Source organism: Cibotium barometz, chromosome 48, assembly GCF_041138505.1.
Source record: "Cibotium barometz isolate CiBa-2024 chromosome 48, ASM4113850v1, whole genome shotgun sequence".
NCBI classification, from domain to species: domain Eukaryota; kingdom Viridiplantae; phylum Streptophyta; class Polypodiopsida; order Cyatheales; family Cibotiaceae; genus Cibotium; species Cibotium barometz.
The window spans coordinates 21,498,632-21,521,700 of NC_141093.1; the positions used below are offsets into that span (position 1 = coordinate 21,498,632).

At 44.7% G+C, this 23,069-nt stretch overlaps 1 protein-coding gene across 1 annotated transcript in view; it reads left to right on the plus strand.

The window, feature by feature from the left end:
• The window catches only part of LOC147610952 (uncharacterized), a 74,847-nt gene that overhangs the window by 20,306 nt on the left and 31,472 nt on the right, over nucleotides 1-23,069 (plus strand). The window lies entirely within an intron of this gene.

A 23,069-nucleotide genomic window follows, 5' to 3' on the forward strand; every position in this document is an offset into this window, starting at 1 on the left:
GGGTAAAGCAAAGATCTTTAGGCATGGGAGACAACAATCTAGTAAGGCTGGTCATGGACAACCCTCTTCTGGTGGTGAAAAATCTCATAAAGGGGATGCAAAAAAGCCTAAAAAGAAGGGCAAATGTCACTACTGCCATAAGCCTAGCCACTACATCAATGAATGTAGAAAGCGGATTGATCATTGCAAAAGAGAAAAAGAAAGATGCAGGCAATGCAGTAGCAGACTCTTCTGATGACAAAGCACAGCAATCGGCTAATGTAATTCAAGAAGAGTACACTTTTTTGGTCACATGCACTAGTGACACACCAAGTGCTTCAGACAATGATATGTCTTGCATTGCATCTGACAGACAGGATGTATCATGGTATTTTGATAGTGGTGCTTCGAGCCACATCACTTCATGCAAAGATGTATTTCAGCGCTTGGTTTATGCTTCAAATGGCCGCACTGTATCATGTGCAGATCATACCACATATCTAGTAAAGGGAATTGGCAATGTCATACTTATTGCAGCAATGGTGCCAATATATGTATGAAAAATGTGTTGTATGTTCCAAGGATAAAGAAAAATCTGCTCTCCGTCTCAGCCATAAACGACCAAGGTTTAAAGGTTGAATTTGAAGATGGGAAGTGTTTGGTAAAAGACTCATCAAAGGGTTATGAAATAGTCACTTCTGGAACACGATACAAAGGCTTGTATAAGCTAGACAGCGATACAAAGGCTTGTATAAGCTAGACAGCTATAACAAGCATACTCATGATGCAAATACAGTGGCTGCCCACACTTCTGCTATGCATGATGCAAAGCTATGGCATGCACGTTTTGTGAATGGGAGAAGAAGAATTACGGTTAGAGTTCATGTGGGAGACATACACAGAGAAGAAGGGAGAGAGAGAGTTGTGGGGATAAGTCAACTCATGGGAATGAGTGCCCCTATCACACATGTATATTGCACTAGTACACATAGTGCACTTAGTACATTAAAAGTACTAAGTGTACTATGTACTATAACTTATGGGCTTGTACACACTATAAGGGTGGGCATTATGCCTTTACCCCAACAACCTCCCACTTAAAGGCAAAGTGCCCTTAAATGAAGGAAAAGAAAAAATCAGCATGTACATGATAATATACAAGGCCATATCAAGGCTGAAACTGGCCTCATCCAATGCCCATCAAGTGTTTGCAATGAGCAAACCGCTCCGGAGGCAAACTCTTTGTCAACAGATCAGCCGGGTTGTCATCTGTATGAATCTTAACAAGCTGAATGCACATATCCTGTGTGCCCTTCAGGTATCTCATGACACCTTTCACTGCTTCCCAATGCTTCTTGCCAGGGTTGGCCATGTATCTACTAACCACTCCCACTGCAAACGCAATGTCCGGCCTAGTAGCAACCATGGCATACATGAGACTGCCACAAGCTGAAGCATACGGAATCTTGGCCATATCAGCCCTGCCACTATCTGACTGTGGGCTGTCCATAGCACTGAGTTTCACATATGGAGGCAAAGGAGTACTAGTCTTCTTCCCCCCGTCCATATTGAACCTCTGCAAAACTTTGCCAATGTATTCCTTCTGAGACAAATACAACACATGCTGATTTCTGTTCCGAAGTATCCGCATACCCAAAATGTGATTTGCATCACCCAAATCCTTCATATCAAAGGTTTGATGCAGCCTCTTCTTCAAGGCATCCATCTCTTTACGAGATTTCCCGGCAATCAACATATCATCAACATACAAGATGAGGATCAATAGACTGCCATCCAAAGCTTTCTTGGTGTATAAGCAGTGATCTATGTCACTTCTCCTGAATTTTTGGGATTTCATGAATGTATCAAATTTATGATACCATTCCCTTGGTGCCTGTTTGAGCCCATAAAGACTCTTTTTCAGCTTGCATACAAGCTTCTCCTTTCCACTCACGGCATAACCCTCTGGTTGTTGCATATATATCTCCTCATGGAGATCACCGTGAAGAAAAGCAGTCTTCACATCCATCTGAATCAAGTCCAGATCATCATGCGCAACCAAAGCTAACACAGCTCTAAGTGTGGTCATTTTGACCACTGGAGAGAAGATCTCATCAAAGTCCACACCATATTGCTGCTTGAAGCCCTTAGCCACTAACCTGGCTTTGTATCTTGGCTTTGCATCTGGTGCAACTTTGAGCCTGTAAACCCATTTGCATGGCAAAACCTTCTTGCCAGCAGGCAAATGCACCAACTTCCATGTTCCATTTTTGTGCAGAGAATCCATCTCTGACTTCATGGCACGCTCCCAAAGAGCCTTGTCTGCCCTCTGTAAAGCCTCCTTATAACATGAGGGCTCCCCACAGTTAGTAAGCATCAAGTAGTCAACCCCTGGAACAAACCTGTCAGGGGCTCTGGAGGGTCTTGTGGACCTCCGTACCCAATGACCATCATTTGCAGGTTGCTGTCCAGCCTGCATATCACCCATCGGTGGCTCCTGTTCCATGCCATAAGGCTGAAAAATCATGCCCGGTATCTCCTATAACTGTGGTATATCCATAGGGATATCTTCTGCCATCTCTGGCTGTCCATTTGGACCATTTTCAGCACCATTTAAGGGCTGGTTTTGCTACTGTAATGGCTGATTTACAGCCCTTGGTTGTTGTCCATGATGTCCATCATCATCAAAGATGACTCTGCTAGGCTCCTGTTGCCTTGCAGGCTCCTTATACATGCATGTTTCATCAAAAATGACATCATTGCTGCGTATAATCTTTCTATTCACGGGATCCCAAAGTCTATACCCCATTTCACCTTTGTCACCATATCCTAGGAATATGCATTTGTGAGACTTAGGATCAAGTTTGGTGCGCATTTCCCTGCGTATAACGCAACCAAACACTCTCAAGTGCTTGTATGACGGAGGCTTCCCTGTCCATACTTCTTCTGGCACTTTCCCACCAAGCCTCGTGTTAGGTGACCTGTTTATAAGGTGAACGGCTGTCATAACAGCTTCAGCCGAAAAACCATGAGGTAACGCAGCATGTGACAACATAGAACGGACCTTCTCCTGAATGGTCCTGTTCATCCTCTCTGCTGTCCCGTTTTGTGGAGGATCATAAGGAGTAGAGAGCCCCCTCTTGATGCCTTCAGCATCACAAAAGTCCTGAAACTGTTTGGACATATACTCTCCACCATTGTCGGAACGCAAAGCCTTCAGTGTTTTGCCAGTTTGATTCTCAACAAGAGCAACAAACTTCTGAAACACTGCGAATGTATCACTCTTCAAACGAAGAGGATAGACCCACACCTTGCATGTGGCATCATCTATAAAGGACACAAAATATTTTGCCCCTCCCAAAGAAAGCTGAGGCATCTCACATACATCTGTATGCACAAGCTCTAACTGAGCATCTTTCTGTCCAAGAGCTTTCTTGTGGGGGCACTGTAGTTGCCTACCATATATACAATGCTCACAAAACTGAAAACTTGAAAACTTTAGAGAAGGCAAGTAACCCAAACGAGACAATTGCTCCATTCCCTTGGCACTCATGTGTCCCAACCGGCTATGCCACATAGAAATTTCCGGCAGCTCGGTTGCATTTACATTAGCATGGTGACAAACACCTGCATGCATAAAGTAAAGAGTGTCGACCTTAGAGCCTTTGGCAACAACCAGTGAGCCCTTACTAATTTTCCACTTTCCACGACCAAATGTGGTAACATAATCAGCATCATCAAGTTGTCCAGTAGAAAGCAGATTCTTCTTGATCTCAGGCACATGCCTGACATCATGGAGCATAAGCTGTGAGCCATCTGAAAACACAAGCCTTACATCACCTCTGCCAAGAATCTTGCATGCATGGTTATCACCCAAATAAACCACTCCTTCATTGCCAGCAGTATACCTAACAAACAAGTCTCTGCAACCTGTGACATGAAAGGAGGCACCTGAATCAATGATCCATGAGTGCATACCATGACCACCTGTAAGAAGTGAATGGGCATCAAGTGAAGACGTAAATAGGACCTCATCCTCACTGTCACCTGAATGTGACACATTGATTTCTTCAATCTTGACTCCACTTTTGCCCTTTGGCTTTACATCTTTGGCTTCATCTTTGTCTTTGTCTTTGCCTTTTCCCTTTTCCTTTTGATCATTTTTCCATTTGTAGCATTGCTTTTTGATGTGTCCCTTCTTGCCACAATAATGGCATTCCAAGTCCTTTTTGGAGCGAGACTTGCTCCTTCCCCGTTCTTGGCTTTTACCCCTTTGCTGGGATCTCCCACGTGCATTCATTGCATTGGACTTTCCAACAGAGTTGTTTTTCCTGTTCATCTCTTCTTGAAGAAGAGCACCCTCAACATCTGCATATGACAGCATAGCATTCGAATTGCTAGTGGCTGTCCTGAATGTGTCCCAACTCTCTGGCAAAGTGCATAAGAGAAAAGTGGCTTTGAACTCATCGTCCATTGCCAACTTTTGATTTATAACTTGGCTGACAATACCATTAAACTCATTTAGATGGGCTGCCATAGACGCCCCTTCCTTCATCTGAAGACCTATGAGTTTCTTCAACCAATACACTTTGCTTGAGGCACTTTGTTGGGCAAAGTCCTGCAATCTTTGCCACATTCCCCAAGCTGTCTTCTCTTCACGAATGCTGAAAAGTAAAGTGTCTAACACAGACAACATGATAGTAGATCTTGCCAGCTCATCCATATCTTCCCACTCTTCAGCAGTAAGAGAAGCGGGCTTTACACCCCTTTCTTTGATAGGCTTGTGCTGCTTCTTCTGGAGCAACACATTATAGCACTGGGTTTGCCAAATATCATAGTTATGTGAGCCTTCAAGCTTCTTGATGTGAAGCAATGAAGAGCTCTCACCTGTGGTTGCCATAGCAATATGCAACCTGTCAATGCCTGACTCCCTGCAAAATGTGCAAACACTGCACCAAAAGCACACAAAGTGCTCACAGTTGTTCTCCCAAGCTTTATCTCCCACTGCGGAAGCACAAATGCAACTTTTCTCCCACTTTATGTGATGAAATCACCAAAATCTGGTTGCTGCAGATTTAGGACAGCACCTTAAATGTGCTCTGTTGCCCTTCCAAAGTACTGTACAACAGTACTAAGTGCTCACCTGTGATGTACCAAACCTGTACCGACAAGTACAGCAACTGAAATTGAACCTTTTCCTCACTCAAATCAGTGTACAGCCATGCCAAAACTTGCACAAAGCTGTGCCAAATCTGTACCAGCAGGTACAATAGCAATAAATGCTCTCCTGGCTGTCCAAATGAGTGAAAATCAGACTTTTACAGTCCCGTACACTGCATACAACAGTCCCGAACAGAAATTGGGCAAAAGCCCCTTGACTGCAAGCTGATTTCTGGTGATTCAAGGCATAAAACTCTTGCCTGCTGCTTTGCCAAGCTCAACAAGCATACAATCTTGAAAAGCCCCTTGATTTAAGATCAATTGCTGATCATACATGGTACATTGACGCACATGAAGGCATCCAGAGTCTTCACGGTGCTTCCCCCTGGCCACATATACATCCAATAAATGAAAGCCCCTTGATTTACAGGCACATTGAGTGCTTGTAAGGCATCAACACATTATCCACAGCTTCAAATGCGATTGCCTGCATGCAAATCAATCCAATCGGCACAAAAGCCCCTTGATTTGCACTGCAGTTTGCTGCAATTTTGCCCGAATGTGCGATTTCTCACATCATACAGCATATATGAGTGCCCAATTGCACAATTACATCAAAAGCCCCAAATTTAGACATCCAATTTCCTGCAAATTGATCCTGATTGTGACCAATGTCACCCAATTTTGCCAATTTTGCTCAAAATTGATCAATTCGGCACCTGTACCTGCTCAATTGATGATTGTACTTGCTCAATTGCAAATCCCAAAAAAAACTTGAAGCAGAATACCTTGTAATTTCTGATTTTTTGTTGCAGGAAAGGGGGGGTTTGCTGAATTTGGTGCTGCAGCAGAAATCGTGATGCTGTTGCAGAAGGGGGGTGATGAAGCTGCTGTAGCTGTAGCTGATGCACGGATGGCTGGCTGCTATGAAGCGCTGGCTGACGTGGAACGAAGCGATGGACGCCCGTACCCGTGATCCAGGTGCTTGTCTGTCCTCGTTGCCGATAGTGAACAAGGGTCACGTTGGAGTCGACCAGTGATAGCGATAGTTGAAATCGCCCAGCGATAGTGATTACGCCTTCGCCTACTTACGCGGACCACCACCACGTAGGCGTTGCAGCCTTCGCCGCCTCCTTATCGCTGGTAGCGGGGTATGCGTGTTGTTCTGGTTCGCAGCCAGTTAAGTGTCCACGCTTACCGCACCAGGTATGCGTGTTGTTCTGGTTCGCAGCCAGTTAAGTGTCCACGCATACGCACCAGGTACCACGCCGATGCCCCCTTGGATTCGCCCTTCCCAGTTGCACCCGTTCTCCACCTCCGTTCTCCCGCAAGCTTCTGGCTGCCTGCGACTAGTCCAACATATGCAGCAAAGCAGCTGCTGGAGAGTCGAGCTGTTACGCTCCCTTGCACACTGAATTAATTACAGATGCTGATAGAAGAAGAAACTCCTACCAGCCAGTGATTCAGCACTTGAGAACAAAAAACCCTAAACCAGGGCTCTGATACCAGTTGAATGGGAGAAGAAGAATTAGGATTAGAGTTCATGTGGGAGACATACACAGAGAAGAAGGGAGAGAGAGAGTTGTGGGGATAAGTCAACTCATGGGAATGAGTGTGTGACTCCCCTATCACACATGTATATTGCACTAGTACACATAGTGCACTTAGTACATTAAAAGTACTAAGTGTACTATGTACTATAACTTATGGGCTTGTACACACTATAAGGGTGGGCATTATGCCTTTACCCCAACATTTTGGGCATGTAAATTTTCGGAGTTTGATACTTTTGCAGAAGCATCATATGGTTGATAATATGCCGCCTCTTGAGTCTCCAACAAGACATGTATGTGAGGGGTGTATTTTGGAAAAGATGCATCGAAAACCATTTCCCAAGGATGGAGCTGTTAGAGTTGAAAGTAAATTACAGCTCATACACAGTGATGTATGTGGTCCAATGCGGACACCATCCATAGGGGGGCATCTTTATTTCATCACATTCATTGATGACTACTCCAGGTTTGCTTGGGTTTACCCCTTGAAAGCGAAAGCAGAGGTGTTTACATGCTTTCAACATTTTGTAGCAATGGCTGAAAATATGTGTGGATGTAAAGTCTAAACACTCCGCTTAGATAGAGGTGGAGAATACATGTCAAATGCATTCAAGGATTATATGCTTCAAAAGGGCATCAAACACCAATGTACTATGCCTTATACACCGTGGCAGAATGGTGTAGCTGAGAGGAAAAATAGCTCTCTCATGGAGATGGCAAGATGCATGGTGAAAGCAAAAGTTGCCTCACAATTTTGTATGGAAGCTATAATGTGTGCCACTCACGTGTTGAACGGGTGTCTAACAAAAGCTTTGAAAACCATAACACCGTTTGAGGCTTGGTATAGCCGAAAGCCAAAAGTGGATTATATGCGTACATTTGGGTGTTTGGCATATGCACATGTGCCAGAACAACTCCGAACAAGCTAGATGATAAAGCAATGAAATGCATTTTTGTGGGCTACAGCAATGAGAGCAAAGGATGCCGTCTTTATAATCCAACAACACGCAAGATTTTTGTCAGTAGAGATGTGTTATTTGCTGAAAATTCAGTACAGCCCATGTACAGCTTGTATGAAAGTAATGATACAAGCATACAAGACATGTTTGATGGACTATTACCCATTGCAATTAGAGGGGATTCAGATCAGCCAACCCCTACACAAGAAAATCCTCATGTAGAACATGTGGAACAGCCAGCCATTCAGTCCCCTTCTATGGAAGAAGTGGAAGACCTTGTCAGGGAAAAGCAAACAGCCATAGACACAGCCAAGTCAGTGCCAAGATGGTTGCTGAAAACTTTGCAAGAAAGCAAACTTGCAGCTCCATTCACAGGTAGAACAAGGGCTAGTTCCAACCATGCATTGAATATGCATCATGGAGAGTCTGCATTAGCCATGGGTGGTCTCTTTGATTCAGAAGAGCCTTCTTCTTATGAAGAAGCACATGAGAATGAGCACTGGGTGCAAGCTATGCAAGATGAAATCTCTTCTATCATGAAGAACAATACTTGGGATCTTGTGGACTTGCTGAAAGGCAAGCATGTCATTGGAACAAAGTGGGTGTACAAAGTCAAAAGGAAGTCTGATGGTACTATTGACAAGTACAAAGCAAGACTTGTGGCTAAAGGCTACTCTCAGAAAAAGGGAATAGATTATGAGGAGACTTTTGCTCCTACTTTGAGAATGACTACAATAAGATCAGTTATTGCATTGCCTGCACATAAAGGATGGAAAGTGCATCAATTGGACATCAAAACTGCATTCTTAAATGGGGATTTACAAGAGGAAGTATATGTAAATCAGCCCATTGGTTTTGTAGTTCTTGGTAAGGAACATAGAGTATGCAGGTTACACAAAGCATTGTATGGGTTAAAGCAAGCTCATGATAAAATACATGCTCATCTAACCAGCCCAGGTTATGTGAATAGTCCAGCTGAAAGCACATTGTATGTGAAGAAAACCGGTGCCGATATTCTCAATCATCTTGTATGTAGATGACATGCTCATTACAGGGACTAGCAAAGCACAAATTTCAGATTTCAAAGCCAATTTGAAAGCTGAATTTGATATGTCAGATTTGGGGCTTTTACACTACTATCTCGGCATACAGTTTATGCATACAGATGATGGCATTGTTATGCAACAAACTAAGTACATAAAAAGTTTGCTAAAAAGATTTCACATGGATGAATGTAAGCCCATTTCTACTCCAGTAGAACCAGGTGTATGGCTTACTATGCATGATATTGGAGAGCCTTTTGAGGCCGACATTTTTATAGCCAGGCAGTGGGATGTCTCATTTACTTGTGTAACACGAGGCTAGACATATCTTTTGGGGTGTCTTTGTTGAGTAAATTCATGCACAGCCCACGCACAAAGCATTGGCAAGCAATCAAGCGCATTTTTCGTTATCTTCAGGGTACCTTGGATCTTGGTTTGTTCTGTCCCAAGGGGAGCAGCTTGCAGCTTTGTGCATACAGTGATTCAGATTGGGCTGGTGATTATGATACAAGGCAATCCACCAGTGGGAATTGTTTTTTTCTTGTTGAGCAAAAAGCAACCCACTGTTGCCACATCTACTTGTGAGGCTGAGTACAGGGCAGTCTTCACAGCTATAGTAGATTATGTATGGCTGAGGAGATTATTGGCTGATCTTCATGAGTGTCAGTAGACACCCACCACCATTCTCACTGATAGCGAGAGTGCTATGGCCGTGGAACAAAATCCCATATTTCATGCACGTACCAAGCACATTGAGATTCATTATCACTATGTCAGGGAGAGATTACATGCAGGGGAGATCAGTTTATCTTACTGCCCTACACAGGATAATGTTGCAGATCTATTCACAAAGGCTTTACCTCGAGAAAAGTTTGAAGCTTTCCGCAAAGCTTTGGGCTTACTCTCATACAGTGAGTAATATGCTACCTTGTACAGGTTCGCACTTTCACTACAAGGGGGATTTGTAGGCATATGCTCACTTATGGTAGTGCTGTGTGTGAACAGGGCTTAACCAGGGGCACTTTTTTCCATGTGGTTTTTTCCCTTGGATATCAAGTGTGAAAGGACACTCTATCCATATAATATTTTGTACTTCTATATTACATGGATGTGACACACATGCAAGGGTTGACTTGCATTTTGTGGCTACCACACTTTAAGGCTCTCTCTTACACAGACATAGTATGAGATCCACCAATTGTTGTAACCTTTTTGGTCTCATAGGTCATTTTGGCCTTTTGAAGACGTTAATATATCATTTCATTTCATTTCATTTCTCTCTCTCTCTCTCTCTCTCTCTCTCTCTCTCTCTCTCTCTCTCTCTCATTTCTGTGTGAGCTTCTTCTTCCTGCACCTAACCCTAATTTGTAGGATTCTGTATGTGAGTGTGAGTCCAACACCAACAACTAATCTTTTTGTTGACTTGAAAAGGTCCATAGTTTCTAATTTAGAAATTTGGTGATGTTTTCTTTGGATTTCTTGAGTCTAGTTTTATCAAACTTTAACCCCTTCCTCAAACGTAAGAGTTCTTCTATGCTTATCACTCATCGGCGTGGAAAATTTCTTCTTTGGTTCTAAGACCAGGTAACAAGAGTGGCTGGCCATAAATGATTTCAAATGAAGCGTTACCTGTAGAAGTGTGTACTGTGTTATTCTAAGCATATTCTACTAATGGTAAGTACTTCTCCCATTGTACTTTGGCTTCATAGCAATAGCACTTCAACATATCCAAGAGGGTGAGATTTGCTATCTCACTCTATCCATTTGTCTGGGGATGACAAGAAGAAGAAAAAGTTAGCTTCGTACCCATGTTATCAAAGACAGCCCTCCAGAAAAGACTAGTAGTTCTCGGATTTGTCTCCCTCAATGGATTGTGGTAAACCATGATGCTTAAAGATTTGTTGGATAAACAACTTAGCCATATGCTCTACCTTGATAGTTTTCTTCATTGGAATAAAATGGGCCTGCTTGTTGAACTTGTCAATGATGGTCCATATCCCATCATTTCCATTGGCTGATTTTGGCAAATCAAAAATGAAATCCATAGCAATACTCTCCAAGGGTTGGTTGAGAATTGGCAGTGGCTGCAGAAGTCCAGCTGGTTTCCGTCAATCAAACTTGACCCTTAGACAGATCAAGCCCCTAATATACTGCTCAAGATCTCTTCTCATACTTGGCCAAAAGAAATACATCTCCAAGGCCTAAGTTGTGGCTGAAATACCACAATGAGCCATGTAAGGAGGAGCATGACATTCCTCCCTCACTTTAGACCTGAAATCCTTTGTTACACATAACTTGTCTTACATTAACAGAAATCCATCCTTGATGACATAAGAAGTCACTATTTCACCATGCATCAATTTGTCTCACACGAGCTGAAAATCTTCATCAAAAGCATACATCTCTTTCATATCAGTGAAATCTATATGATAGATTATGGAGACATCATGTATCTAGGGTCTTCTTGACAAAGCATCAGCTGCCTTATTTTCTTTTCCAAGTGTGTGCATAATCTAAAAATGAAATTGTGCCAAATAGCTGGCCCATCTAAGATGCTTTTCAGAGATCTTTGGCTAAGATAGAAAATACATGGGGCTTTGATGGTCTGTTTTGATGATAAATCACCACCCAAGAGGTAATGCTTCCAAATTTTCAAAGCATGGATGACACCCATTAATTCCTTTTCATAGGTGGGAGCATTCTTTTCCGAATTTTGTAATCCTCTGCTTTCATAAGCAACTGCATGCCCTTCTTGGTTTAAGACTACACCAATACACTCTCCTAAAGCATCACATTCTACAATAAACAGCTTTGACAAATCTGGAACAATCAATACTAGAGCTTTACTAGCATAAAACTTCAAAGCTACTGCAAACCACTTGATGAACCTTCTGTAGTAAGAGCAGAGTCCCAAAAAGCCTGTAACTTCATGCACACTGGTCAACTCTGGCCATTCCATAATAGCCTTGACCTTGTCTAGATCCATATGAATCCCATCTTTGGACACTATATGGCCAAAATAGTGAATTTTTGACAAGAAAAACTCACTTTTCTTGCCATTTGCATAAAGCTTGTGCTTTCTCAATTCTTGGAAAACAATATCCAAATGATTTTTATGCTCTTCCTCTCTGTTAGTATACTAAAATATCATCAAAGAAAGTACCTGTAAATTTTCGATGGGCTCTAAAAGGGTAACACAAGAAATTCGTACAGCCCAAAGGTAGTCCTGAACGATGTTTTGTGCACATCCTCTGGAGCATTCCTTATTTGATGATAGCCACTCTTCAAGTCTATCCTGCTAAACACTTTGGATCCATCCAATCTATCCAAGATATCATCAATCCTAGGTATGGAAACCTGTTCTTTATAGTAATCTTATTGAGGGCTCTATAATCCACGCACATGCACCAAGACCCATCCTTCTTCTGGACTAACAATGCTAGAGAGCAAAAGCGTAAAGAACTAGGCCTAATCAAACCCTTTTCCAATAACTCATTTACTTGCTTCATAATCTCCTCCTGTTGGGCTAGGCTTTACGTGGTAAGGTGGTTGGTTTGGAGGCAAACTCCTAGGAATGAGGTCGATCTGATGATCTTCTTGCCTCTTTGGTGGTAGTTCATCTAGTAAAGAATTTGCAAAACAATCTTCATACCTCTTTAAGAAATTCGTATAGTCCAAAGGTAGTCCTGAACGTTGTTTTGTGCACATCCTCTAGAGCAATCCTTATTTGATGATAGCCACTCTTCAAGTCTATCCTGCTAAACACTTTGGGTCCATCCAATCTATCTAGGATATCATCAATCCTAGAAGGTATGGGGAACCTGTTCTTTATAGTAATCTTGCTGAGGGCTCTATAATCCACGCACATGCACCAAGACCCATCCTTCTTCTGGACTAACAATGCTAGAGAGTAAAAATGTAAAGAACTAGACCTAATCAAACCCTTTTTCAATAACTCATTTACCTGCTTCATAATCTCCTCCTGCTGGGCTAGGCTTTACATGGTAAGGTGGCCGGTTTCGAGGCAAACTCCTAGGAATGAGGTCGATTTGATGATCTTCTTGCCTCTCTGGTGGTAGTTCATCTAGTAAAGAATTTGCAAAACAATCTTCATACCTCTTTAAGAAATTCGTATAGTCCAAAGGTAGTCCTGAACGATGTTTTGTGCACATCCTCTGGAGCAATCCTTATTTGATGATAGCCACTCTTCAAGTCTATCTTGCTAAACACTTTGGATCCATCCAATCTATCTAGGATATCATCAATCCTAGGTATGGGGAACCTGTGCTTTATAGTAATCTTGTTGAGGACTCTATAATCCACACACATGCGCCAAGACCCATCCTTCTTCTGGACTAACAATGCTAGAGAGCAAAAGCGTAAAGAACTAGACCTAATCAAACCCTTTTCCAATACTCATTTACCTGCTTCATAATCTCCTCCTGTTGGGCTAGGCTTTACATGGTAAGGTGGCCGGTTTGGAGGCAAACTCCTAGGAATGAGGTCGATCTGACGATCTTCTTGCCTCTCTAGTGGTAGTTCATCTAGTAAAGAATCTGCAAAACAATCTTCATACCTCTTTAAGAAATCAACTCTCTCCGTATCCAAACTAGAGAGGAACTCTTTAGGCTCATACTCTTTATTTTTAGAGTCTTTTACAAAAAGCAAGTACAAGGAAACAAAAGATTTCATTAGGAAACTTGTACATAGGATATCATGGGAATAGGGTTTCCTTCTACTCCCACATCAAAAGATACATTCTTGCCTTTGAAAGGAAACCTAAACTTCCTTCAGTCCCAATCAATGGCTAGATCAACTCTCTTATGCCAACGTATGCCAAGTACAATATCACAATGGCTCAGATTTTCCATAACAAAATTCTCATGATCTACATACTCTATCTCAATTCTAAGTTTCCGGAGGATTGGGGTGATCTGAGATTGCATCCCTTCAGAGGCAACACCTGACGTTTCTGGAGTGCCAAACCTCTCCTTACGCAGTTTGAGAGCTTTAATGATCCGAGGATGGATATAATGGTGGGTAGTACCAGTATCAAAGTAGATAAGAACAGGCTGACTGGCAGCCTTGCCCCAAGCCATAAGCAGCTTCCTCTTCTCTGAAGGAGTATCATCCAGTTGCATGAGTTCTTCAAGGAGAGCATTCACTTGAGGTGATTTTTGCAATTGATTCTCCTTCTTTGGCTTACTGGGGCACTGGCCAACCATATGTGTCACAAGCAGGCACGTGTAATACAGAAAACTAGTGGCCCAAATCACACCATACATTCAACATCCATCACAACATGAGCATGAATCAACACATTTGTCACATACATCATGTACATATACATCCTGAAACCACGTAAGATAATCTCGCACATGATAGCACTAGGGGCTGAAGTTGGGCCAGCCTCCCCCTGAGATATCTTTATTACCAACAGAGTGTTCTCTTTTACAAGATGCGGGTGCTCGGGAGTTCCACTCCTCAACCAGCACCAGATTTATCCAAATCTATGGAAAACAAAACAATACAAGCTCTCGGTCACCAACTAGAGCAAGGTAGTCACCAACTGCCCAATAGAGAAAAAAAATCCTCGGTCACTAACCAAGGCCAAAGCAATCACCAACTGCTGTCCAGATAAAGCCAACCCTCGGTCACCAACCAGGGCCAACGCAGTCACCAACTGCTGTCCCGTGAAACCAAGCCCTTGGTCACCAACCTAGGCTTAACAGTCACCAATTGTTCCTTAGTTTCACGGCTATCCACATGATTGTGCAATTCAGCAGCTCCAAACAGGCCCAAAACAGCCCTAAGCAGCATTTATGCAACTCATCTAGTCCCTACAGCCTGTATACATCCCGGCCAGCACTAAAGAAAAGAGGAAACGTTGTCGGCCAGCCCTGTAGCTGATGTTTCAACAGTCGACCAGCCACATATTCACTGTTCCATGAGTCGGCCAGCTGTCTGGCAGCAGTAGATGGAGTCGGCCAGCCACAAAGATCTGTTCCCTGTTGTCCAACAGGCCTATGTTCCCTAGAGAAGCAGCCAACCAGCTCTCTTGGCTGCCCTTAGCTTGGTCCACACCCCAATCACCCAGAAAAGCAACTCGTGGAAGTCAAAAATAACTCCTTGGTCTCTTTTAGCAATTCGTGGGCTTTTGGTCCAATGCCCGGGTGCCCAAACCTCATAATTGGTCTCGGTTCATTAAAAAAGTCCAGCCCAATGTGAACAATCTTATAAAATATAAGTTTGTCCGCCGAAACTTTAATGAATGTGAACCTGCAACCATAGACTTTAGTAAACAAAATAATAATAATATAAATAAGGTTGAGTGTGTGAGGGCAAAAGAGACCAAAGGACCAAATATATGAAAGATCAGAGCAAATCACACAGCATGCAATGGTGATATGTATATAAATGATGAAGTCCAGTACAAGAGCTCTACATGAGACTCCGAACGAGTAGGGAAGGCTGTTGTCCCAAAAACGCAAATAACAATCCCGAAGTAAGCCTGATGTACGCGCCGATATATGCCTGATGTAGGGCAGAGATGTAAGCGCTGATGTAAGCACAGATGTAAGCGCTTATGTCCTGATGGCTGCTGATGTAAAAACGCAGAAGTATGCTGAGGTGAAAAAGCAGATATATGCGGCCTGTACCAGCAGCAACAACTGGTGAAAAAAACGCTGACAACCATTGGTGATGTAGGCCTCCAGTTCAGCAGCAGCAGGGAAAGGTTCGACCTGTTGTAGGTGGCCTGTTCCAACAGCAGCCGCCAGAGCAGAAGAACACAGAAGTGCAGTCCTCAAGCAGGCAACCAATCCAGCAGCAGAGAGGAGTAAAACACTGAGGTGCAGTCCTGAAGTAGACGCCCAGCAGGGAAGTACTCGTATTGGTAGAGATCATTAGGAGGCGCCTCATATTTATATGAAAGGTAGGGTGCTGGTCGGCCAGCAAAGGCAGTCGGCCAGCAGATAAAAAATAACGTGTAAATGAGTAAATGGCCCTTTTTTGGGCTGGGTTACCCTTTTGAGTATATTTTCACACCCCCCCTCTCAGACCAAAAAGGGATCATGAGAGGAGATGAGGGGAAAAAACAACTTTGGTTGTCGAAGATGAGGATTCATGTGATTTGAGACCAAAGTAGAGCCTTCTGGGTTTGGGAGGTACTGGAAGAATGCCACAATGCAAGAGGTTTTCACATGCATGAACGCCCATTTTTGGGTTTTCATTCATACGTGCGCCCCAAACACAAAAACAGAATGCTGTGCGTAGGGAAAATGCAGAATGGAAAAAAATGCAATGCAGTGGGTTTTCACATGAGCCGTGTGCCCTCATGGGGTTTTCACTGACTTGTGTGCCCGATACAAAAATGATAAAAAAAATGTGAAGGGAGAGGAAGATCCCCCTCTCAATGTGCGGAGGATGGTGGTGGTGGGACCGATGCCGATCCAATCGCGAAGACGCTCGAGAATGGGGCGGTTGACGGACTTCGTAAGGATATCTGCATGGTTGTCTACTGTAGGAATGTACTGGAGTCGGATGGTACCAAGCTCAACGTGTTCCCTTGTAAAATGAAAATGGACACCCACATGCATGGTACGGTTAGAAAAAATAGGGTTGCCAACAAGGTGTCATAGAGGGCCCTGTATTCAGCTTCTGCGGAAGAACCTGCAAACGGTGTCCTGCTTTTTGCTAGACCAAGAGAAAGGGGCAGATTACAAATAACCACCATGAGAATGAATGGGAGAATTAATTAGGGTTAGGTTTTCATGTGGGAGACATACACACAGAGAAGAAGGGGGAGAGAGAGAGAGAGTTGTGGGGATAAGTCAACTCAGCGTATGAGTGTGTGACTCCCCTATCACACATGTATATTGCACTAGTACACATAGTGCACTTAGTACATTAAAAGTACTAAGTGTACTATGTACTATAACTTATGGGCTTGTACACACTATAAGGGTGGGCATAATGCCTTTACCCCAACAACCTCCCACTCAAAGGCAAAGTGCCCTTAAATGAAGGAAAAGAAAAATCAGCATGTACATGATAATATACAAGGCCATTGTCAGAATATGCAGCGGAGATGATGACCAGATCTGGGAACACGAGCAAAAGCAAAAACGCAGGCAGAAAAACAGCACAAGAGAGAGAGAGATGCAGGCGTGTAACTCTGCTCTGATATACACAAGAAGATCCCGAGGAATGATACAAATGAGGTATGGGGGCTGAGGACCTATATATACTCCCCTAGAGGGCAGTCGGCCAGCATAAGAGAAGCCCACGATTGATAAAAGGTCCCACGACTGCATAAATGCAGTCGGCCAGCAAAACAGGTGCCCACGACTGATCAAATGCAGTCGGCCAGCAGCCCTGAAGCCCACGACTGATCAAGATCCAGTCGGCCAGCACTGGGGTGCTCCCGGCATCATCTGGCAGCCCTCCCAAGCCTCAGAAAAATGGGAAAAAATAGGGGAAAAATACGGAGAGTGGGGAAAAATGGGAAAACACCTCATAAGGGCGGGCACACCCACAACAAAGGCCCTGGTGTATAAATCTAGACAGGAGATGACTTCTAACACCCCCTCTCAGCTCCTGGCTGTGTAACCAACCACTGGGAGCTGGGGTGCCGCCTGAGCAAATCCTGAGAGCGACTTTGTGAAGAGGTCCATCGTACTGTCCTCCGTCGAACAGAACTCCAGCAAGATGTTATCAGCAACGATCTGTTCACGAACAAAGTGCCTCTGGATGACCATGGGTTCCTCCAATGGAAGCCCAAACCTGCAATGTAACCTCCTCCTGCTGCTCCGTAAAACTGCTCCTGGGCCTGAAGTAGATCCCCTCGTGTCCGGATCTCCTCCCCAAACCGAGTCACTCCAACCGTGGAGTCGGACTCCATCCAACAATCCCCCTCCTGTGTACAAGAGTCCATGATCCTTCGCATGCCGCAGAAACCACAGGAAACGCAATCCTGCCTCACAAAGAGACATCTGCAACCAAGAGCTCAACTGCCTCATCAGGAAGCTCCCGTCCAATCCGGTGTCCATCAACCAGATCAATGAACCATACAGCTTCTGAGTCACAGAGACATCACACTGCTCACAAGGATCAACACCTGTTACGGTGCACAAACAAGTCCTGGAAACCTGATGAAACCTGTCAAACACCCCCTTTGAATCCGGAACCACAAAGCCTGGAGAAACCACCTCCTTCTGCAAGTAAGCACTTGCCACCTGCCTGGCTTTCCGAAAGGTCCCCGTGGAAAGAACATCCTCATCTATTGGAGGTTCTTTGTCCCGAACACGACGAGACATCAGAGCATACGTGACCTGTTCAGCTTCCTCTGACTCACGAACACAAGAACTACCAACCTCAGTACTGGAAAGTTCCTGCCAACTGCTGCCATCTACTGGCAAGCTATCCACCACCTGGTCTCGGAAAGCCCGCTTCTGCAGCGTATCCACCCCTGAGTAGCTATTACCACACTGCCACTCATCACAATCTTGAGGACCTGGGAGAGAGAGTGCTGAAAGCCTGTAGACTCCATTCTCCACTCCACCTTCCCAAACCACTTGGCCTGTTGCTTTGTCCCGGAGAGCAACAAAATGCTCATCAAACTCCACCCGTACGCCAGTCTTGCAAACCTGATGCACTGACAACAGATGAAAACCAAGTGCCGGAACATACAACACCTGGGAGGAATGCTTCCCCCCTCTGCCATTGGGAACTATCTCCATCCTGCCCTCACTGTGAACTGGGATAGTGGACGTATCCCCAGTAAGAATATGACCAGAAAGCCTGCAGAGATCCTGTAAACCGGAACGGGAAGGAGTCATGTGCCTGGAAGCACCACTATCGAGAATCCACTCCCGAGTATCCGTTGCGGAGAGTCCTCCAATCTCCTCCCTGCCTGAAGGAAATGAAGCATCGGTGTCCATCACCTCCAAGTGCACAAAAGCCGGAGTCTTCATGATTGCTGAGGAGTCTTCACCCTTCTCGGTCTTCCGCTTGGGACACTGCCTCCAGTAGTGGCCTTTCTCGCCACAATCATTACAGGTCCTCTCTGCCTTCAGTTTCTCGCGGTCAGCGTCGGACTTCTTCTCAGAAGACTTCTCCGATGAAGCCTTCCCCTTGCCCGTGTTACGGCCTTTCGACCGTTGGCCAGTTAAGGCCTCCGAACCTCCATCCTGAGGAGGGTTCGTAAATCTTTCCTCCTGGTCCAGGACCATAGGCACAAGCTCCTCCCACGTGATGGTGCTGAGCCTGCCACTGGTAATCAAAGAGGAGTAAAATGCTGAGTACGAAGAGGGCAAATGTGACAGCAACGTTATGGCCATGTCCTCTGACGATATCTCCTTCCCAGCCTGAAGAACTTCCTGCTGAAGAGCCTGCAGCTTGTTAATATGCTCCCGCATCGTTGACGACTATGCAGGGCTCATAACCCGCATCTGTACTTCCAAGGAAATCCTCTTCATGGGCGATACCCTGTTGTAAAGTGAGGCCAAATGCTGCCATATACCTCTGGCCAGCGTCATGTGCTTTACATGATTGATTACTTGTGGTGTGCAGTTGAGGAAAATAAACGAACGGACCCTAGCGTTGACGCGATCCCACATCTGCGTCTGGGCCTCCCGGTCCTTTCGGGTTGACGGTACCTCCCCTTCCTCTACTTCCGGCCGTGGAACACCAACAACGACGAAATCGGCGAGATCGTAGGACTCCAGAACGGATTCCATCATCACCTTCCATATGCCGTAGTTGCTCCCGTCCAACTGACGGTCCACGCGGAAACGTGGGGAGTGTCGGGATCTTCACATGTCTCTCGGCCATCTCAAACAGATCTGCCATAGCGGGGATGTACTCTGAAAAGGGTGGGTGGGTGGGAACAAAGAAGAACTGATACCTGCAAGTGGCTGTCCAGCAAATCAGCCCGCCTTCCTCTTGCTTCTCCTCTTCCCGAACAGTCCAAAACAGTCCACCAATCAGCCACAAAACAGCCCCCTCTTGCTCACACAAATCCCAAGACCTATCTAGAGCCTAGGCTCTGATACCATGTCAGAATATGCAGCGGAGATGATGACTAGATCGGGGAACACAAGAGCAAAAGCAAAAACGCAGGCAGAAAAACAGCACAAGAGAGAGAGAGATGTAGGCGTGTAACTTTGCTCTGATATACACAAGAAGATCCCGAGGAATGATACAAATGAGGTATGGGGGCTGAGGACCTATATATACTCCCCTAGAGGGCAGTCGGCCAGCATAAGAGAAGCCCACGACTGATAAAAGGTCCCACGACTGCATAAATGCAGTCGGCCAGCAAAACAGGTGCCCATGACTGATCAAATGCAGTCGGCCAGCAGCCCTGAAGCCCACGACTGATCAAGATCCAGTCGGCCAGCACTGGGGTGCTCCCGGCATCATCTGGCAGCCCTCCCAAGCCTCAGAAAAATGGGAAAAAATAGGGGAAAAATACGGAGAGTAGGGAAAAATGGGAAAACACCTCATAAGGGCGGGCACACCCACAACAAAGGCCCTGGTGTATAAATCTAGACAGGAGATGACTTCTAACAGCCATATCAAGGCTGAAACTGGCCTCATCCAATGCCCATCAAGTGTCTGCAATGAGCAAACCGCTCTGGAGGCAAATTCTTTGTCAACAGATTAACCGGGTTGTCATCCGTATGATCTTAACAAGCTGAATTTGCTTGTTCTCTATCACCTCTCTGATGAAGTGATACTTCACATCCACATGCTTCGTCTTTGCATGAAAGACTGGGTTCTTTGCCAACAGGATGGCACTCTGACTCTCACAATGCAACAATGGAATATCCCCTGTATAACCCAAATCAACCACTAACCGAGATAGCCATAATGCCTCCTTGCAAGCCTTGTGGCTGCAATATACTCGGCCTCTATAGTAGATAAGGCAGTGCACTTCTGCATCCTGGATATCCATGACACAGCACCTCCTGTGAATGTAAACACATAACCGGTAGTAGACTTCCAGTTATCTGGATGACCGGCATAATCCGAATCCGTGTAACCATGCACTAATGCATCCTGTTTGCCAAAGCAAATGCACATATCCTGTGTGCCCTTCAGGTATCTCATGACACCTTTCACTGCTTCCCAATGCTTCTTGCCAGGGTTGGCCATGTATCTACTAACCACTCCCACTGCAAACGCAATGTCCGGCCTAGTAGCAACCATGGCATACATGAGACTGCCACAAGCTGAAGCATACAGAATCTTGGCCATATCAGCCCTGCCACTATCTGACTGTGGGCTGTCCATAGCACTGAGTTTCACATATAGAGGCAAAGGAGTACTAGTCTTCTCCCCCCCGTCCATATTGAACCTCTGCAAAACTTTGCCAATGTATTCCTTCTGAGACAAATACAACACATGCTGATTTCTGTTCCGAAGTATCCGCATACCCAAAATGTGATTTGCATCACCCAAATCCTTCATATCAAAGGTTTGATGCAGCCTCTTCTTCAAGGCATCCATCTCTTTACGAGATTTCCCGGCAATCAACATATCATCAACATACAAGATGAGGATCAATAGACTGCTATCCAAAGCTTTCTTGGTGTATAAGCAGTGATCTATGTCACTTCTCCTGAATTTCTGGGATTTCATGAATGTATCAAATTTATGATACCATTCCCTTGGTGCCTGTTTGAGCCCATAAAGACTCTTTTTCAGCTTGCATACAAGCTTCTCCTTTCCACTCACTGCATAACCCTCTAGCTGTTGCATATATATCTCCTCATGGAGATCACCGTGAAGAAAAGCAGTCTTCACATCCATCTGAATCAAGTCCAGATCATCATGCGCAACCAAAGCTAACACAGCTCTAAGTGTGGTCATTTTGACCACTGGAGAGAAGATCTCATCAAAGTCCACACCATATTCCTGCTTGAAGCCCTTAGCCACTAACCTGGCTTTGTATCTTGGCTTTGCATCTGGTGCAACTTTGAGCCTGTAAACCCATTTGCATGGCAAAACCTTCTTGCCAGCAGGCAAATGCAGCAACTTCCATGTTCCATTTTTGTGCAGAGAATCCATCTCTGACTTCATGGCACGCTCCCAAAGAGCCTTGTCTGCCCTCTGTAAAGCCTCCTTATAACATGAGGGCTCCCCACAGTTAGTAAGCATCAAGTAGTCAACCCCTGGAACAAACCTGTCAGGGGCTCTGGAGGGTCTTGTGGACCTCCGACCATCATTTGTAGGTTGCTGTCCAATCTGCATATCACCCATTGGTGGCTCCTGTTCCATGCCATAAGGTTGAAAAATCATGCCCGGTATCTCCTCAAACTCTGGGATATCCATAGGGATATCTTTTGCCAACTCTGGCTGTCCATTTGGACCATTTTCAGCACCATTTAAGGGCTGGTTGTGCTGCTGTAATGGTTGATTTACAGCCCTTTGTTGTTGTCCATAATGTCCATCATCATCAAAGATGACTCTGCGAGGCTCCTGTTGCCTTGCAGGCTCCTTATACATGCATGTTTCATCAAAAATGACATCATTGCTGCGTATAATCTTTCTATGCACTGGATCCCAAAGTCTATACCCCATTTCACCTCTGTCACCATATCCTAGGAATATGCATTTGTGAGACTTAGGATCAAGTTTGGTGCGCATTTCCCTGCGTATAACGCAACCAAACACTCTCAAGTGCTTGTATGACGGAGGCTTCCCTATCCATACTTCCTCTGGCACTTTCCCACCAAGCCTCGTGTTAGGTGACCTGTTTATAAGATGAACGGCTGTCATAACAGCTTCAGTCCAAAAGCAATGAGGTAACGCAGCATGTGACAACATAGAACGGACCTTCTCCTGAATCGTCCTGTTTATCCTCTCTGCTATCCCGTTTTGTGGAGGATCATAAGGAGTAGAGAGCTCCCTCTTGATGCCTTTAGCATCACAAAAGTCCTGAAACTGTTCGGACATATACTCTCCACCATTGTCGGAATGCAAAGCCTTCAGTGTTTTGCCAGTTTGATTCTCAACATGAGCAACAAACTTCTCAAACACTGAGAATGTATCACTCTTCAAACGAAGAGGATAAACCCACACCTTGCGTGTGGCATCATCAATAAAAGACACAAAATATTTTGCCCCTCCCAAAGAAAGCTGAGGCATCTCACATACATCTGTATGCACAAGCTCTAATTGAGCATCTTTCTATCCAAGAGCTTTCTTGTGGGGGCACTGGAGTTGCCTGCCATATATACAATGCTCACAAAACTGAAAACTTGAAAACTTTAGAGAAGGCAAGTAACCAAAACGAGACAATTGCTCCATTTCTTTGACACTCGTGTGTCCCAACCGGGCTATGCCACATAGAGATTTCCGGCAGCTCG